Source organism: Triticum aestivum, chromosome 2A, assembly GCF_018294505.1.
Source record: "Triticum aestivum cultivar Chinese Spring chromosome 2A, IWGSC CS RefSeq v2.1, whole genome shotgun sequence".
Taxonomy (NCBI): Eukaryota; Viridiplantae; Streptophyta; class Magnoliopsida; order Poales; family Poaceae; genus Triticum; species Triticum aestivum.
This window is the reverse complement of record NC_057797.1, coordinates 544,614,607-544,625,095: the sequence shown is the minus strand read 5'-3', so window position 1 is coordinate 544,625,095 and position 10,489 is coordinate 544,614,607. Positions and strand designations below refer to the sequence as shown.

The 10,489-nt window shown below is 44.3% G+C and overlaps 5 non-coding genes across 5 annotated transcripts; all 5 read left to right on the top strand.

Moving 5' to 3' along the window:
• The first annotated feature begins 2,074 nt into the window (after positions 1–2,074).
• On the top strand, positions 2,075–2,221 carry LOC123038538 (small nucleolar RNA snoR2/U65). The gene has a single exon (XR_006417921.1). It is a non-coding gene; the product is annotated as a small nucleolar RNA snoR2/U65 (small nucleolar RNA).
• A 33-nt stretch (positions 2,222–2,254) lies between these two features.
• Positions 2,255–2,340, top strand: LOC123038421 (small nucleolar RNA Z196/R39/R59 family). The gene has a single exon (XR_006417868.1). It is a non-coding gene; the product is annotated as a small nucleolar RNA Z196/R39/R59 family (small nucleolar RNA).
• Positions 2,341–2,427: 87 nt separating this feature from the next.
• LOC123038512 (small nucleolar RNA F1/F2/snoR5a) lies at positions 2,428–2,573 on the top strand. Its single transcript, XR_006417897.1, has one exon. It is a non-coding gene; the product is annotated as a small nucleolar RNA F1/F2/snoR5a (small nucleolar RNA).
• Positions 2,574–2,603: 30 nt separating this feature from the next.
• LOC123038551 (small nucleolar RNA SNOR75) lies at positions 2,604–2,690 on the top strand. Its single transcript, XR_006417933.1, has one exon. It is a non-coding gene; the product is annotated as a small nucleolar RNA SNOR75 (small nucleolar RNA).
• Positions 2,691–2,749: 59 nt separating this feature from the next.
• LOC123038550 (small nucleolar RNA SNOR75) lies at positions 2,750–2,836 on the top strand. The gene has a single exon (XR_006417932.1). It is a non-coding gene; the product is annotated as a small nucleolar RNA SNOR75 (small nucleolar RNA).
• Positions 2,837–10,489: the final 7,653 nt, after the last annotated feature.

Sequence of the window (10,489 nt, the reverse complement as noted above, 5' to 3'; positions counted from 1 at the left end):
AAAAACGCATTTTCTGTTTTTTTCTTCCACGAGAGTCACGGTTTTACTTTCACGAGAGGCACGGGTGTGATTTCGCGAGAGGCACGAACATGCCTTTTTCGGAAAGGGAAAAAACCACGCTCCCGTTCGGTTTTTTTCGTGAAAAAAAGTCCATCAAAACTTATCAACATGAGATCTAGTTTTGAAGATCTCAACGCAAGGAATTCAATGGCGAAACTGGTTCAAGATTTGGACGCACGGTTTAAAAGATAAAACGTTTTGAATAAACGGATCTAGAAAAAAGGAAAAACTCCCGGGTTGCGACAAGTGGCGCGTTGCATGTACGCCGCTTGTCGCGACCTGGAAAGTGGAACGTTCTTTGCGACGAGTACTCCTTAAGTAATGATTTTGGATTCGATGTCCTCGGCTAGGCGTCATTAATTTAACGCGGGGACGTAGGCCTCTTATCAAAAAAGATACGCAGGCTTCTGTGGGCCGGATAAACTGCAGGTATTCAAGCCCAAAAGCCCTCAGCCCACAGGGCAGCGTATCGTTTTCTGCAGCGAGCGAAGCACAGGGGCAATTGAACGCAGAAAGAAAAAAGCACAGGGGCACCCTTCAAAAAAAAAGCACAGGGGCAATTATGCCAATTCAGGATGGCTAGGGCAGCCCTCCCTCGTTGCCACCCCTATATATAACAGCACCTGGCATCGTCCAAAGTCCAAACCCTCATCTATCCTCCGCCGCCAGTTGGGTTCCCCTTCCCCTTCTTTTGCCTTCCGTTTCTTCTCTTTGCCGATTAGTTGATTGCCTATTTCTTCGCGATTTCTCTTCACTACGGAGCATCTAGATCGCGGCATTAGACGATGATGATCTTTTCAACTTACCATCAAACTCTGAATCGATACTGTGTCGATTACACCCAAGTTTTCGTGAGTCTAATGCGATCTCCCTCTTCGGTTTGTTGTCTTTTTTTAGTTTTGTTTTTAGATTGAATTCGATCTGCATTCTTTGAAGGCAATAAATTAGAGTCTCTGGTGCGCTTCTTAATAGCGTAATTCAGCGCTGTACGTTGCCCAGATGAATCTTTGGGCTAAGATTCTGGCACAGACCATTGTTCGAGATGGTTTGTGCATTCAACTTGTCCATACATAACTTTGATGTTGTCGATAAATGTTAATATCTTTTTTTGGTGATTTGGTCGCTCATGTGTCTTCCTGTTCTAACTTTGAGGCATCTTGTTCATTGGCTATGGATGCGTTTTATCTGTTACCTTTAGCTTTCATTACATAAATCAAAAAACATTAACAGGACAAATTACTTGCATAACAGATGCCAATTAAAATCTAATGTTAGTCAAATAATTCCAGTGCAGTGACTATTAATTACAAGGAGCGATAGCCCAAAATTTCCTTCGGTGCCAGTGTTTTCACAGTTCGACCCCATCCCTGTCGATGTACCTTATTAATGACTTCCACTTCCATATGGTGGATCCATCGCACAAAACAGGACGGTGTGCTAGATTTCTCTTGGGCAAGGTTTCCCTATTGCAGAAAAATCTGTTGGAGCGATCTATTTTTATGTTTTGTGTGATGTTTTTTGCAAGATCAGCTTCTTGTCTGGATGTTGTAACTCACCATTCCAGCCAATGGGCAAATCATCCTGCCATCTTGCTAGATTGAAAACCCAGTCGGCTTTCAACTCACCTGGATCTGATTACTCGATGATTTTCTGGGCCCTTTCCGTCGGCATATCACGCGAAGAGATTTTTTATTCTTGTTGTGGAAGAAAACCAAGTCACTCTGTCCCAAAGTTTTTCTATGTTTGTGAGATTGTGGATGTGATCTTGAGGAGTTTTTTTTTTCTCAGTGAGCGTTGATATACAGACACCCTTGGGACGATTTCAAGAATCCCACGTAGAACTACATTGAAGAGCTCGGACCAGAAAGTGCTGCATCACACTGTAAACATTAGCTTCTTCTCTACCGCTGCAAGTGTCTTTCCCTGTATCATAACCGATGTGGTTTGCTCTGGGATGAAAATGCCCATTTGCACCTGCTTGATTCGGCTGTGTGCTTTCGAATTTATTTTCTTGGGCCCGATGCCACGTCTCCTGTAGCCACAAGCCTTGACCGGAGATGCTACATTGTGCCAACAGTGAGTTTTTGGACATTTCACATTTGGTAGGAACTTGTGGCTGTGATTCAGTCGGTACACAGAGCCGTTTTTTGTGATTACACTTCTTGCTTGGCATACTTAATCTTGTTCGATTGGTTGCAATCGGTGATGTAATTGTTTAATTATGCTGAGTTCCTCTGTGATTATCTCAACAACAATCACCATCTTTCGACTGAGATTGCACTTTCTTCTCTGATTTAGTGTTGGAAAATCCCCATCTTTCTTTGATTTGCTTATATAGGATCTGTGATTTGATTTGTATGGTAGGACGAATGCCATGAGGTATCTGATGCTTGGTCTCTTTCAATGGCCTTGTTTCTCGTTAGATTGGCAGAGAGCGAGAAGGAAACGGGTTTTTGCGACACGGGCTGCTCCCATACCCGGAGCTTCCTGTTACTATACCCCCGTTTACATTTACTCATTTTCTAATATTGTTTGTTGTTTGTTCTTGGTGATGATCAAAACTGATTAGATGTCCGATACAATCCATTCCTTAAACCATGGGGACAATACGAGGCATTTGTCTGAGAGAACACCCTTCTTTATCCCCTTTTTTGTCATGTAGCCGCTTTTTTTATTCGCCTGTGTGCTGTCTCTGTGATGATGAAAACAGATGACGAGTCTGATGTAATCCATTCTATTAAACCGTGTGGACAATTGAGGCATTTGTCTGAGGGAACATTAGCTTAGTTATATCCTTTGCTTGGGTTTCTCTTTTCAAGTTATTTTGTAGAGATTGTGTTGCTGGCATGATGAGGAATACAATTGTTGCAGCAAATCCTTCAGAATGTTCCTCTTACTTTGCTTGGGTTCCTCTTACTCATTCAGAATGAGAGTTATTTTGTAGAACCCAAGCAAAATAACTCTCATTTCTACAAATGTTGAGGCATTTGTCTGAGGGAACATTAGCTTAGTTAAATCCTTTGCTTGGGTTCCTCTTACTCATTCTGAATGTTGAGTTGCAGCAAATTTTAATTTCTGAAGAAACTCATCTTACAATGGCTCTCTCTTTGTTTCACCTTGTACAGGAGATTTCCTGCAGACAATGTTTGATGTGAGATCTGGACTAAGCAAGAGCTGATTCATGCCAAAAACATGACATGGCCATAATTTTTGATTAATGAAGTAAAATTTGCAGTTACTGAATCCACCAGAACGTTCGGCAATGAAAGGAAAATGAAACCAAAACGCTGTCTACCTTTTGCGCAATGAATGCAATGGAAGAATAGAGAAACTATACACAGATCTAAAGTGACATCAGTAGCCAGACTGTTGTAAAAAACAACATCAGAAGCCAGACATGCTTCTTGCATTCTGATTCCAGTTCCGCTGGGCATCTCAATTTCCCAAAGGTGATTTTAGAGCATCTCCAACAAAAGGCAAAAAAAATTGTTTGCTCCAGAAATGTTTCTTCTTTTCTGGAGGAGTTAGTACCCAAAAATTGGAAAAACAATTGAAACATGGGATGTGAAGAAAGGAAACACATTTTTAGCCGGTGGAGGTCGTTGAGGCTGAGATTGTCGCCGGGACAGCATTGGGATCCTCGAGGGGCTGGAGGGGGGAGTCAAATACGATGGCGCCATGCCCATTGACTCGGCGGTCGTGGCGGCGACTAATCGATGGCGGTGGGCGGTGGCGGTTTTGCAGCAAAACCACTGCAAGGGCGGTGGCGGTGACGGATCCAAGGGAGATAGAGCAAGGAGTCTATCTCCCCTAAACTAGGGTTTTGAGTTCCTCCGGCGGCGCACCCGCCAAGAAGTCTATCTATCCCTGCGGCGGTACCGCCGAGAGTTATCAATCCCCTCCCAACCCATCTCCCCGCCTGGAACTTTATCCAACGGGGAGGCGAGGGGGCGAGTGTCTCGTTCTCATCCGCAAGAAAAGTTAGGGTTTTGGAGTGGTTCACATGATGGGTTCTCAGGCGGAAGCAGGGGGATCGAGGCAGTGCTCTGAACCTATCGAGGATTTGCTGGGGCGGCTTGAACTCCAGGAGGATGAGGAGGATCAGTTTGTTTGGGAAGAAGAATTCCAGGAAGAACAGGTTGCAGCTAAGGGGTTGGCGATTCCTAAGGTACATATAGCGAAGGGATTTAGTCCGTTTGCCCTGTATGCTGACATGAGATCGGCATGGAACCCGACGAAAGAGCCACGGTGGCACAATATTGAGGACAACCTGTTCACGGTCCAATTCGGGTGCTTAGGAGATTGGAACACTGCTATGAATATGGGTCCTTGGTTATTTCGAGATCAAGGCCTACTGATCGAAGAATATGATGGGTTTCAGAACCTAAGATATGTTGTTCTAAATAAGATAATAGTTTGGGCAAGAATTCTGAAACTACCAGATAACTATCTAATTCCAGCGGTCATCAAAGGGATGTGTAGGAAGATGGGCAAGGTGACTGAGATACAAACTACACTGTCGGTTGGTTTTGCAAGAGAATTTGTTAGAGTTAGAGTGGAGTTGAATGTGATGAAGAAACTGATCAGATTCGTGGGTATCACGCGGAATGAGGTCACTGATTACTATCAAGTGCAATATGAGAAACTCCCTATTGGACGACCTCTATTGGTAAATACTGAATATTATAATTTTACTGCAGCGCATCCGAAGAGATTTGAAGCAAGGTGGTTAAGAGAGGAAAATTTTAATAATATCGTCATGGAGGCATGGAATGCAGCTGGAGTAGACGGAGGCTTGAACTCCATATCATAGAAACTAAATAAGATGCATGATACCTTCCATGACTGGGACCAAAGAGTACTGAAGAAACCTAAGAAAAGGTTGCGCAAAGCTCAAAGAGAATTAGAGAAGGTTATGGCTGGTCCGCTGAATGATGAAAGTGAAGAAAGAATAAAAGAAATTGCTGAACTAATTGAATACCTCCTCGAGCTAGAAGAAATACAAGTTATGCAACGTTCAAGGGCCACTTGGTTGACTAGTGGAGACTGGAATACGGGCTTCTTCCAAGCTTTCGCGTCGGCACATAGGAAGAATAACTTTATAAAAAGGCTCAAAGATGAAGGGGGGGACTGGATGGAAGGTATTCCGGACTTGAGCTCACATATTCAGAATTATTTCTCTCACCTGTTCACTTCCGAAGTGCAGCACATAGACTCTAGCATACTTCAGAAAGTTCAGCGCAAAGTAACCTTTCCGATGAACGACTTTCTACTACGCCAGTACACGGTTGATGATGTGAGGAAGGCTGTGTTTAGCATTGGTGATCTTAAGGCCCAGGCCCCGATGGGCTTCATGCCATTTTTTTTCAAAAAATATTGGCATATTCTGGGAGATGATATTACACAAGAAGTCCTGCTAGCTATTAATTCTAGGAAGATCCCACCTGAATGGAATGAGACAATGATTGTTATGATCCCGAAGATGGATACTCCAGAGCTGGTAACTCAATTTCGCCCAATTAGTCTTTGCAATGTCCTATATAAAATTGTGTCCAAAATGCTAGCTTTCCGTCTGAAAATTATTCTACCTGATATTATTTCGCCAACGCAAAGTGCCTTTGTTCCTGGGAGGATGATCACTGACAATATTCTAATTGCATATGAATGTATACACAAGATCAAGAATAAAAGAGCTGGCCGAACAGGGTTATGTGCAGTCAAGTTAGATATGCATAAAGCATATGACAGGGTGGAGTGGTCCTTTCTTCGTGATATGATGTCTGCCTTGGGCTTCCACGGCCAATTTATTGAGATGATGATGTCATGTGTAAGCTCGGTCAGCTACAGAGTAAGATTTAGTTCTCATGAAACAGGGTCTTTCACACCTACGAGAGGCATTCGTCAGGGTGACCCCCTATCCCCATATTTGTTCCTATTGTGTGCAGAAGGTCTTTCCAGTCTATTGGAGTTTGAAGAAGAAGCTAGTGGCATAGAGGGAATAAGAGTGTGCAGAAATGCACCATCAGTATCACATCTTTTATTTGCTGATGATTCTCTCATTCTCATGAACACAGATGTCCTAAATGCAGCTTCCTTACAACATGTTCTGGATACCTACTGTCAGAGTTCGGGACAATTGGTGAGCCTATCAAAATCTAGTGTGTACTTCAGCCCTAACACCCCTGTGGTAACAAAAACTGAGGTTTGTCAACTACTACATATTGATACTGAAGCTTTGTTTGACAAATATCTTGGGTTGCCGGCAATGGTAGGAGCAGATAGGAGTGACTGCTTCAGATACTTCTATGAAAGAATAAAAGAAAGATTGAATGGATGGATGGAGAAGCAACTATCCATAGGTGGTAAGGAAATACTTATTAAATCTGTAGCTCAAGCAATCCCTGTCTTTGCCATGTTAGTATTCAGCCTACTGAAGGGGATTTGTAAGGAGATAACTGATTTGATAGCTCAATTCTGGTGGGGTGATGACGAAGATCATAAAAGAATGCATTGGTACACTTGGTGGAAACTCTGTTATCCGAAGAATGAAGGGGGAATGGGCTTCAGGGATCTTTATTCCTTCAACTTGGTCATTGACCCTTACACCGGTGCATGGGATGAATCGCTGGATGTCCGAAGGATTTTGCAAATTCCCTTGAATACTGCAGCTTTTGAGGACTTCATTGCCTGGAATCCTGATCGGAGAGGGGTCTTTTCAGTCCGATCAACTTATCACATACAATGGTGTCAGACTTACCGACAACATGCAGAAGTTTTGGCAGGTCCGTCTGGCTCAACTTCACTGGAAATCTGGAGTAGAGTTTGGAAACTGCAAGTCCCTCGTAAGGTACAGATTTTCTGTTGGCATGCTCTCCACGGAATAATCCATTTGAAAGCAATACTCACAAATAGACATGTAGGCTCTAATGGGTCGTGCCCGATCTATCACCAGGCTGCGGAAGATGTATGCCATCTATTCTTCGAATGCACACATGCTCATGATCTACGGCAGAAACTAGGTATTCTGGATATAATCGAAGAAGCTATAACAGTTGACCGCTCGGGATCTATCATTTTTGAACATCTACTGTTGGCGGAGGACACGACACTACCTCTTAAACCTAGTCTTGATGTGAAACAGGTGCTGGTTGTTGGAGTTTGGTATCTATGGTGGGTTAGGCATGAGTTAACGCATGGCCATTCTCTGTCCTAGCTATAGCAAATAACTACCATCAGATAAATAGTAGGAATCGGTCTATACAGGAGCGAACATGGAGAAAACCAGAGCCGAACTTTGTGAAAGTCAATGTGGATGAGTCTTTCCATTTGGACGATGGAACTGGAGCTACGGCGGCGGTTATTAGGGATCACAAAGGAAACTTTCTGGCTGCCCAATGTCACTATATTCAGTTTGCAGCGGATGTGGTGACCACTGAAGCGTTGGCTATGCGTGATGGACTGGTATTTGCCAATACCTTGGGTTTTTCTCGAGTTGAAGCAGAGTCTGATTCCCTCATGGTGATTGATTCTTGCACTGGACAAACAAGATGGTGGGACACTGCAGCGGCAATTTTTGCGGAGTGTGTGGATGCGGCTACGTCTATTGGGAAGGTCAATTTTAATCATTGCTTTCGTTCATGTAATGATGCGACGCATGTGCTAGCTAAACATAGTTTTTGTAATAAGATTTCTAGTAGCTGGACGGACGAGCCTCCCGGCTGTCTTGTCTCCAGACTTGTGGATGATGTTTTACCTCTTTAATTTGCAATAAAGCTAGCCATGATGGCCTTCCCTAAAAAAAAGCTCTCAGGTGGCAACAGGGCTAAGGGATGGCCAATGAAGTCGCGGTTGCAGCATGCGGTGACAACAATCTATTAGAATCGGCGTGGGGTTGCGACGGTCATGGGGGGGAGATTTTGCGGGTGGTTGGCTTCCCGTTAAGGCGTTTTTTATACGGCGACTAATACGCGCTGGCCGAAAGTTTCGGCCGGTCACGCCCCAGCCACCCGATTGGCCCACCCTGAGCCGTTGGATGCTCGTTCATCAAGGTCGTCTTCTTCCTTCTCATCCGTGTTCGCGTTTCAAATCTGAAGAAACATCGCAGGCCATGGCGGCCGCCCCGTCATCGCCGCGTCGCGCAACGTAGCGCCCGGTTGCCCTCCCCCGTTTGTCGCCGTCGACAGCCGCTACTGTGCTCTCTGCCGCTGCTCGCCGCCGACAGACGCCCATGTTTCATTGATAAATGCAGCTCGCCTGCCGACCGGTTCCAGCGCATGCCACCGTGGTTGCAACATCCCTGAGCCACCGCCTCCGCTCCGTGTCCTTAACAAAAAAAAGCAAACACACAAAACTCCATTAGTTTGTCAGTAGTAGCAAAATCACATGCTGGTTGCAGCAAAAAAATCAAATCCAACAAAAACACCCAAAGTTGCACCGCCCGCTGCAAATTTCTCCTGTATCCTTTCAGCAAAAATTCTTACGTGTTCCAGCAATTTTTTTTGCCGGTTCCAGCAAAACATCTCGACACCGTCCCATTACATCACCAATCGATAGCGGATGCAACTTTTTCTCCGCCCGGTTCCAGCAATTTTTTATGGTAGTAGCACCGTACCTCATCGTCTTTACCCCGGCAGCTGCCTGGTTGCAGCAAAAAAAGAAGATGGTTCCAGCATCTCCAGGATCTGGTTCCAGCAAAAAAACTCCCTGGTAGTAGCACCGTACCTCGTTGTCTTCACCACCGGTGGCTGCTGATTCCAGCAAAAATGGATGATGGTTCCAGCTCCAGGGAACACTGCTTCTAGCATATCATGTGCCAGTTGCAGCTTTCCAATCAGTGGGTTCCAGCACCTCTTGTATCTTTGCCTTGCCGGTTTTCGCTCATCACTGGAACGGTTCCAGCATCGCCATCGTCACCTAGGATGCAGCTCTCACGACAGGAAAACGAAAGCCAGCCATGGCTACTAGCGCGTCCGGCTGCGACGGCCGTGGAGAAGAGCGCTCGAAGCCAGCCATGGCGTTCACTTCGCAGTTGCCGCAAGGTTGCTTGGAGCGGCCAGGGCGCGTCGACGGCGAGCTTTTTGGTGCCCCTCCTGGTCGTATTTTGCCGCAGGGAAGAAGAAAGGGGATGGGAAGTGGAGGAGATGGAAGGAAGAGAAGAAACACGACACGACGAGGGGAATGGCTGAAGGTAGGGGATGGAGTGCAAAAGGATAAGATAAGGAAGGGGCGGTTCGCGTGGGTCCACCAGAATACACGCGTCTCGCGCGGGGGTGGCTTCGCATGGGCGCACGACGCCAGCGTGGCGCGCGTCCGACGGAAGATTCATACGGTGCGCCGTTTTTAAACGTTTCCCTTTTTATACGCAGCACTTTTAGCAAAATTTTGGGCGAAATATACTTCTTTTGGGGTACCATATATAGGGCATTTGTGAACGTTTTTTTGGCCTGGAGGTTCCCAAATGATATATTTTTTGGGTACGATTACTATTTTACATTATCTTGAGATTCTTTAAGACAACTTTATTTCTAGAGAATATATCTATTATCCATATTTGATGTGTTATAAATAAAAATGATAAATGATATGATTATGAGAATATTTTGATTGATTGTGTAACATTTTAGCCTGTTCAACAAGATAAAATTTGACAACAGAGCACAACATACATGTTTTTTGGGTGAAACGCAACATAATTGACACAATGTATTAACCTAGGTTGGCGGTCCCTAGCCCGATGTCCTAATCCTGCCTATGCTCCCATGCCCGCTATCGGCCCTAATGAAAGTGCATCTTTAGTCCCTAAGGATAATTTGTGCCAATATATCTCGAAGTACTAATTGTACTTCAAGTACATTATAGGAGAAGTTCTTTCTATGAATAACATAGGAGTGAAAATAATTCTTCATTTTATTTTAGTGCAAGATCACATTGAGTCCATAGGCATGTCGATACTATCAAAAGGGAATGAGGATATGACAATAAGCTCTTTGATCCATGTGCATAAAGATCAACTCCAAAACTCCTTGAAGAATTTCTACTATACCAACTTAATCAACTTCATTCGGTGCCATCGAACCATTTTCACTCGGAGCCACTGATATAACCAAATATAGCTGTTGTTTCAAACCCTAGTTTAATCAAAGCCTCCAACATTCCATTCAGAGCCACCGAAGCAACATAGCAAACCTTCTATCATCATGTAGAAAATTGAAAGTACAACTATCCCTGGGTGGTTTTGGTAATTCCTAACAACATGTAGCTCACTGAGCTAACATTATTCCAAGATTAATATTTCAGGAAAATCTCAATAAATGACATGGCATGGATGAGGAAAGTGGATCCCTTAAAATTCTAAGGACAAAAAGTTTGGCTCAAGCTTGAAGCTCAAGACTCTACATTTTATATTTTAGTGATCCAAGATCACATTGAG